The sequence below is a fragment of the Gossypium arboreum genome, chromosome 13 (genome assembly GCF_025698485.1).
Source record: "Gossypium arboreum isolate Shixiya-1 chromosome 13, ASM2569848v2, whole genome shotgun sequence".
In the NCBI taxonomy this organism is placed as follows: domain Eukaryota; kingdom Viridiplantae; phylum Streptophyta; class Magnoliopsida; order Malvales; family Malvaceae; genus Gossypium; species Gossypium arboreum.
The window spans coordinates 126,632,905-126,641,745 of record NC_069082.1 but is presented as its reverse complement, the minus strand read 5'-3'; the positions used below and the strand labels follow the sequence as shown (position 1 = coordinate 126,641,745).

At 32.5% G+C, this 8,841-nt stretch overlaps 1 long non-coding RNA gene across 1 annotated transcript; it reads right to left on the bottom strand.

Moving 5' to 3' along the window:
- Nucleotides 1-7,113: 7,113 nt before the first annotated feature.
- LOC128286596 (uncharacterized) lies at nucleotides 7,114-8,199 on the bottom strand. The gene is made up of 3 exons (XR_008277208.1): nucleotides 8,166-8,199; nucleotides 7,693-7,777; nucleotides 7,114-7,231 (listed from the first exon to the last, which is right to left on the bottom strand). It is a non-coding gene; the product is annotated as an uncharacterized LOC128286596 (long non-coding RNA).
- Nucleotides 8,200-8,841: the final 642 nt, after the last annotated feature.

The following is an 8,841-nucleotide window of genomic DNA, read 5'->3' as shown; positions in this document are numbered from 1 at the left end:
TGACAACAATAGTAATAAAGATAAAAATATATACATAAAATAGTAATAATATATATATAACTAATAAAAATAAAAATAAAGAAACATGTATGATATGTATATAAACCTATATGATATATATATTTATATTAGAAATGATAATAAAAAGGACTATTAAATGCGCGATATAGATACGTACATATATATAAATATATAATGGTATTAGAAATATATATAGTAATATTAAAAATATACATATAATAATTCAAAAGATAAATGACTAACAATATTAAAACATATACATAATAATACACATAAAATATTAAAAGCATATATATATATATAATACATATGAAAGAATATATACATGTATAATATAATATTAAAATATTAACATAATATATGCATGTTAAAAATAACTAATAATAATATTTCCCAACTACATAAATATATTAAGTATATATACATACATACATGTACATAGTAAAATATATACTACCACATATACAAAATATAACAAAGATAATAAAAATATAAAGATTATAATGAATAATAATAAACAACGAAAAATGAAAAACAAATAATTTGAAAGTAAAGCATTAATCTAACAAAAAAGACTCAATTGAATTAAAAAAACAAAGTTTGGGGCTAATTTAAAAGAAAATAAGGGAGGGGAGGAATTTTTAGAATACGCATGAAACTATGGAGGACCAGATAGGAAATTTTCCCAAATCTTTAAAACACACCGCATTAAACGGGACTAAATTGAAAACAAACTATAGAACACGGGATAAATTCTAAAATAAAAACAACAGAGAAGGACTTATTTGAACACAGGCAAAACTAAGGGGATTAAAAACGCAATATTTCCCACTTTCCAAAACACTGCGCAGTAAGAGGGGTCAAATTGCAAGGTGAAACAAATTATGGGGCCAAATTGAAAATGAGAAAACTTGATTGTAAAACCCTAGAAAAGCGGAAGGGCTAAAAGCGCAATTAGTCCTTCCGTTTTAAAAAACATGAAAATCCTGTCGGAGCGGGTCGGTCGACCCGACCCGGGGCCCAAAACGGCACCGTTTTTAGCTTAATTGGGGGGGACCAAAACGCACTGTTTTGGTCCCCTATATAAGTTAAAATTTTTTTTAAAAATACATTTGAGAGGGGAGAAAGAAAAAAAAAAAGAAGAGAGATAAGGAGAGGGAGCTCCGGCCGAGGGGAATCCGGCCAGGGGGCTGGTCACCGGTCGATCATCGGCCCGTCGCTGCGCCGGCGTCGGCCACCGTACACGGTGGCCGGAAAATCAAAAAGGTTAGTTTTTTTTGTTATTTTCGTTTTATTATTATATTTTAAAATATGTATGGTAGATTAAAACAGGTTTTAAAAAAACGAAATAGAAATAGAAATAGAAAAACAGAGATCACCTTTTGATTTTTTTAGCCTCTGATTCTTTGATCTGTGACGTTCTCTTTTGTTTGCTTGAAATATTGTTTGTATTATTATTTCTGTATATTTTGAACTGTCGAATGGTCTTTTCTTTTTTGTATTTTTTAAAGAGCAAAAATCCTCTTTGTATTGATAGCAAAAATTCCACCCCATTACAAAAATATAGATTGGCTTTTATAGCCATTTACATTGCTATTTTTCTATCTTTCTGTCCCATCTTCTTTCTTTTGCAGGTGCAGAGGGCAGGTGATGAGGCGATGGTGGCGTACTGCAGGCAATGGTGGCCGGTGCAAGATGTCAGAAGAGTGGTTGGGGCGGCTAACCTAGGGTTTCTAGGGTTTGTGATAATGTTGGGGGTATTGGGCTAAAGTTTGGGCTATCAATTTGGGTTAAGGTAGTTTTGGGTTAATGGGTAATTGGGTTAGTGTAGGTTTAGTTGGATTTGAGGTTGGCTGATACTTTAGTGGGCCATTCGGGTTTTGGGTTTAAAAATGGGTTAAGGGGTTTGGGTTAGAAATTAGGTTAAATTGGGCTGATGGTTGTAAGTGGGTTTTAGGAGGTTAGTGGGTTTAATTGTAATTGGGCCCGGACAATTTGGACTTCTACAATATGGGTTCTGTTTCTAGACATAATAATTTTAGTTCATTTATTTATAAAAACATGAAAAGATAAAAAGGTCATCAAAATAATAATAGTAGTTAGTTAATAAAAATATATATTCACTTTTTTTAACTGAATTGATACCCAATTAACCTGTGACACCAATTCAATCAAGTTATAAAAATATTCAAACCCCATTCAACTTTTATTTTATTCCTAAACCATTTAATTTGTTTCTAAGCAGATTTAGGGGCTGGTGAGGCCATTGTTGGTTGTTGCAGCCCTTCTGTGTGTTTTTAGCTAATTGAGCCCATTTTTTTTATTAGCTGAAGTTTAGTAGGTTTGACTTTAAAGCCCGTTGCTAAATGATGTTGGTTCAAATGGATATGTTGGTTAAATCGTATGGCATATTTTAGTTATGGTATTTTGGAAATACCAAATTTTCTATTTTGGAAATTTATTCACTCGAATATAAAATCGTTTTATCATATACATACATACATGTTATATTAGGTAATGATGCTGACACGTTGGTTTTCCAGCAGGCTTTGCCTACTTGCTTGCATCACAAAAATATCTACAACACTATAAATACGACAATTTTTTTTTCATGTTACCAAAAATGAAAACAAAAATTTCAAATCTTGTATAATTATTTTTTCTACTAGCCTATTTTCTTACCAATGCACCCTCGATTATAATTATATAATTTATATCATGACACTAAAAATACAATATAATATCAATATTAAAAATATGATACCTTATATTTAAGAAAATAACAAAATATATATTTGTTATATTTTATTAAGGAAAGTTTCACTTCTATCAAGATAAAATTAAAGTAGTTTTATACTTGTTTCTTATATTTTTTGTATGGTTAATATTTTAACGATTTAGTCGTTGGAATTATCAATATAATTGTACTTATCATGTGTGTAAATTTTGAAACGGTCCAATATCTTTATCATATCGATTTAAAATGTTGTATATATTAATATTATTACGCCCCAAAATGTAATGGGTTGATTGAAATAAATAACTAAAAAATTAAATAAGTTTGATGGTCAAGTACCATTGTAATATTTTAAATAAGTTTGATGGTTAAGTACCATTGTCATATTTTAGAGGTTTAGTCACTCCCCTCCTATTTCTTATTCTTTTATTTTCAACAAATTAGGATGAAAACTACACTAAAACAAGTATTATGAGAAGTAAAAATTTAACAAGAAATAAGCATTAGGCTTAACTGTTAAGAGCATGCTTTCCTACCTTATTTACCCAAGTTTGAGCTACCATTTTCCCCAAAATATATTTTTATTTTCGATAGTTAGGGGAAAATTGCTATACCACCTTTAGGGTTTTCCAAACCCTAGGTATTTAGTCCAATATTACCCAATTAGACTTGAATTATGTTTCTTTTCAAATCCCATTAGAACTTTTCTTTCCTCTCCCTATTTCTTCTCATCTTTCTTTTCCTTCCTATCATTTACATAATATTTTCTATCTTTTGCTATTGAGTATTTTCTTTCTCGTATCAAATCAACTTCGCTTCTTGATTTCTTTCGATATCGTCAAATAATATCCTTAATCTTTGCCAAGAATCGGTAAGTACATCTCAATCCCGATGATTAATCTCGATTTTTTATAGAAATACTATACAGTACTAATCATATGTTTGATTAAACAATATTTCATGTTCTTGCCAAAATCTTTTGTAAATCTTATTTAATCTTGATACCCAATGTTAATTCATGCGAATTAGTCATTGAAGGATCTAATTTAGGTGAATCAGATTTGATTTGATAACAAGGAACATCGATTGGACTCCCGGTGAAAGGTGTGTGTTCTTTTACAAGTAAAACGGGGCAAACTGTGTCTAGGATTAGGACCACACGGTCTCCCACATGAGTGTGTGGACCACACGACCCCCACACAACCACGTGCCCTGGAAACTCTAAGCTAGTTCGCATCTCACATGGCCTGCCATAGACCGTGTCTCTCTTATAGCTTAATTTTGAATTTGCCACACGACCACATTCTATTACATGGCCTGGCCACATGATTGTGTAAACCATTCACACAGCCTATAGCATCCCACACAACCTGGACAAACAACCGTGTGTTCCCTGTTTTACAATTTTGCTTAGAATTTTGTGAATTGTTTAGTTTAGCCTCTGTATGACCCTGAACTATTTTTAGAAATATTATTCACCAGATTGAGTCCCTGACATTATGAACATACTAGAATCTGTGATTTGATGATTGAACTACTACTGAATAATGATGATATGTGAATATTACATGTCTACTGTCACTTTCTCTCTAATGAATTGATACTGTTATTCTTATCACTATATTACTGGTTGCATATCTACTGTCACTGTTAAACAGAATACATGTTAAAGATGTCTATTATTACTATTAAACCTAATGCATATTGAGCATGTCTACTGCTATTGTTGAATCGAATACATGTGAAGCATGTCTATTGTTCCTGTTCTGTACTATTACTATCATGTCATATTGCATTGCATGAGGTGGAATGATTGAAAGGAGGAAGTACTGACAATTTAATAATCTGCAACACTAGTGGTTTATCTATGAATTTACTAGAAGCTTTTATTTACAAATATGTTGTGCACTCACAACCTACTGGCAGTTTATCTACAAACACTGGTGGTTCATATGCAAACGTACTAACAGCTTTTATCTGCAAATATGTTGTGCATTCAAAACCTACTAGCAGTTTATCTGAATTTTCCCTAGGGTTGCACGGGTTGTCCCAAACGATTGTGGGCCTACTATAGGGTCGATAAGGGCTAGATAAACCCTTAACTTATGATTTGACTGATTGATTTACTGATCTGATTGGGATACTGATGCATGCCTAGTTACTCTATTGTTTGTATATCTGTTATTTATGTATGCTTATATTTGAGCATGTTAGACTGTTTATCTGTATTTGCATATTTTTATATCTGTTATTAGGGATAGGATGATGTATATTGCAGGAAGTGTTCTGAAAGGCGATTACGCCTATTATCTGGCAGTATAGTTGCATCATATCTGTTATGTACCTCATTGGTACAATATGGTGTGTAGGGCTGGGTGGGTGTTTTAAACCCCACATGGTATGTAGGTATGGTCGGAGATGGTGTGTAGAGGATATTGTCGAAATGATTTTTTATTTTGGAAAAAAAGGGGATCGACTTTTAAAACAAAGTGTGGAGTCGCCACCAATCTTTTTGTTTAGGTGTGATTGGATCACCTAATAAAACATTTTATTCTATTTAAATCAATTTTGGTCTACGTAAATTTAAAAATGGGTTCGAGAGCCGGTTACGTATGAGGAAGGGTTAGCACCTTCACTACGCCCAAAAATTGGTACCAGATTGATTAAGTGCTGTCCCTATGTCTAAGATTTTAGAAAAAAAATTTGAAATATGGTTCCTTTTAAAACATTTGAGTGATTCAAGTTGGTCGTCAAAATTCTCTCGTTTCAAAGGTATTCAGCATCATATCCAGCACGATAGGACAGAATTCTTTATACATTTGAAAACACAATTGATTTTTGAATTCCAAAAGCTCATACGTTGAAAATTACAAAAGGATGTCCAATTATTTAATCCAACAAAAAATTAAAACTCAACACGGTAGGGCAAGATTTCTCGAAGTTCCAAACATTGAACATTGCCTTATTTTAGAATTTTTAAATAAAAATTGTAAACTAGCTCAAAACACATTGATTTCACTTGAAATAAAATGGAATAATTGATTTTAAAGAGTTAGAAATTATAAAGAAATGTCGAAAACATTTTTTATTTTGGAAAAACCGGGGATCGACTTTTAAAACAATGTGTGGAGTCGCCACCAATCTTTTGTTTAGGTGTGATTGGATCACCTACTAAAATATTTTGTTCCATTTAAATCAATTTTGGTCTACGTAAATTTAAAAATGGGTTCGGGAGCCGGTTACGTATGAGGAAAGGTTAGCACCCTCACTACGCCCAAAACTGGTACCAGATTGATTAAGTACTATCATTTTGTCTAGGGTTTTTTTAAAAATATTTAAAATTCCTTTTGAAACATTTGAATGGTTCAAGTTGATCGTCAAAACTCTCTCGTTTCAAAGGTATACAGTATCACATCCAGCACAATAGGACATGATCCTTTATACCTTTGAAAACACGATTGATTTTTGACTTCCAAAAGCTCTTGTCAAAAATTACAAAAGGATGCCCAAATATCTAGTCCAACGAAAAATTGAAACCCAGCATGGTAGGGCACGATTTTCTGAATTTCCAAATATTGAATATTGCCTTGTTTTTTAAAATTTTTTAAAATAAATGATTATAAACTAGCTCAAAACGCCTTAATTTTATTTGAAATAGAAAGGAATAATTGATTTTAACGAGTTGGAAATTATAAAGCAACATTTGTAAACCAAAAGAAAAATAATAATCATGGGATAATATGCATGAATAACGTACAATACTTGATGCATGAAGATAATATAACCTTATTTAGCCAACTTAACAAAACAAACAATTACATAAAACTAATCTAAGAAAAATGTAACCAAATTTTCAAGCATGGATGGAGAACAATTGATATGATAATACAAAAAAACGAATAAATAATATGCAACAATAATATACACGGAATAATATAAAAAACGACTAAATATCAATTTGCTCCACAACCGCTTAAGGAGATAGACCTTCAATCTTCAGTCTGCTTCCTTGCTACCTCAGGAAGATAAGACTACAATCGTCAACCTGCTTTCTTGTTACCTTAGAGAGATAAGACTGGTGGCTAAAATCTGCTCCATTGCCGATACATGGAGATAAGATTCGCCATATTCGATCTGCTCCACTACTGCTTAGGGAGATAAGATCTTCAATCTTCAGTCTGCTTCCTTGCTACATCAGGAAGATACGACTTATATATTGAGCCTACTCCACTACAACTTCAGGGAGAAAAAGCTGGTAGCTTAAATCTGCTCCATTGCCGATATATGGAGATAAGATTCGCCATCTTTGGTCTGCTCCACTGCAAATTCAGGGAGATAAGACCTGTCACTTCAACCTGCTCCACTGTAACTTTAGGGAGATAAGGTTTGTAATCTTCGATCTATTCTACTGCAACTTCAGGGAGATAAGATCTAACTTCACCGATGTTACTACACCGTCCTCTGAGACATGTCCTATAATTCAAAAAAAGGAATTTAAAATGATATTATAAGAAATGTTATACTGAAATGTTAAAATGATATGATATAAAAAGGAATTTAAAAATAATAATTTAAAAAAATAAACTTATCAAGGTAATTCAAAATGTATAAAAAAAAGATAAATGCTAAAATGAATTTAAAAAGTAATGAAATATACAAATTGAAATAAAACTTAATTGAAAGAAAATCAAATTAGAAGGGATAATTAATAAATAAAATAGATCATTAAAACAAATATAAGGATCAAAACGCAATGCGCGTGAATGTGCGAGGATTGAAAATGTAAATGATCCAAATATCAAAATGCAACATTTAAGCGCAGATCCAGTTGAATTGGTGCACAAATTCTGGGGAAAAATTAAAAAACAAAGAAATCTAAAGTAGGCTTGATCGCACGCTAATGAGAAAGGAAGGGACCAATCGTGAAAATTAACCATTTAAGTTAAAGAGGCGCGGATCCGGGCCATGAAATGGGTCAACGCGAGGATCCTCTTGCTCTAAACGGCACTGTTTCATATTCTGTACAAAATCAAGCCTAAAAACCCTTAAATCAAACATTTTCCCATTTTAATAAAATCAGAATGCAGAGAAAAAAACTAAAACCTCTCCCTATTCATTCGGCCGAACCAAAATTCTCACTCAACCACCACTTTTCCTCTGTAATCAGCGGATGGCGTCGAACGAAGGCCTAATCGACTCTGTTCGACTATGAATTCGAGAGTTTTGCCATTCTTAAACCTCACAATCCTTATTTGAGCTTCGATTTTTTCAAAGCAAACGAGGATTCGAAGGCCTTTATCAAGATAAGTATCCTCCTCTCTTTTATTTTTGTTTTTTTTTACTCATATAATAACAAAAATCAAAGGGATAAAAGTAAAATGAAAAGAAAAATGAAATTTCCAATTACCTCCTGAAAACTATTTTTTATTCAAACTTTTGGTATCGATTTTCGTATCTGCATCCCTTTTTATAGTAAGCATATTTAGCCTTTTATAACCGAATAAGAAGAAATAAAATAAATAGAAAATAGAAAATAATTTCCTCTAGATGTTTCTGCTATATTTTGCTCTCCTTTGGCTGTGATTATTAGTGCTGTTATTCTATTTTTGTAGGTAAGGAGCCAGCTGGAGGTGATGACGCACGTGGGATGAGGTGTGAAGGACGCGCACATGGGGCTGGCACGGAGGTAGCAGCGGTGCTGGAAGCTGCTGGAAACCAGTTGTTCGACGTAAAATTTTTTTGGTTTGGGTCGCTGGTTGAGGCGATTATTTGAAAACTGATTTTCAATTTTATTAAAAAAGGGAGTCACCACCAATCTTTTTTCTAGGTGTGATCGGACACCTAATAAATCATCTTTTTTGAAAATAAAATTTATTCTCGAACAAAAATGAAGGCCAAATTTGGGTCTACGTGAAAATCAGAGTAAAGTAGGGTTCGGGAGTCGGTTACGCGCGAGGAAGGTATTAGCACCCTCGCAATGCCCAAAATTGGTATCTTGTAAAACACGCGTTGTCTTAATTCTCAAAAATACGGATTCACTTTAACATTTAATCGTGATCTAATTGAAAAATGAGAATTTTTTA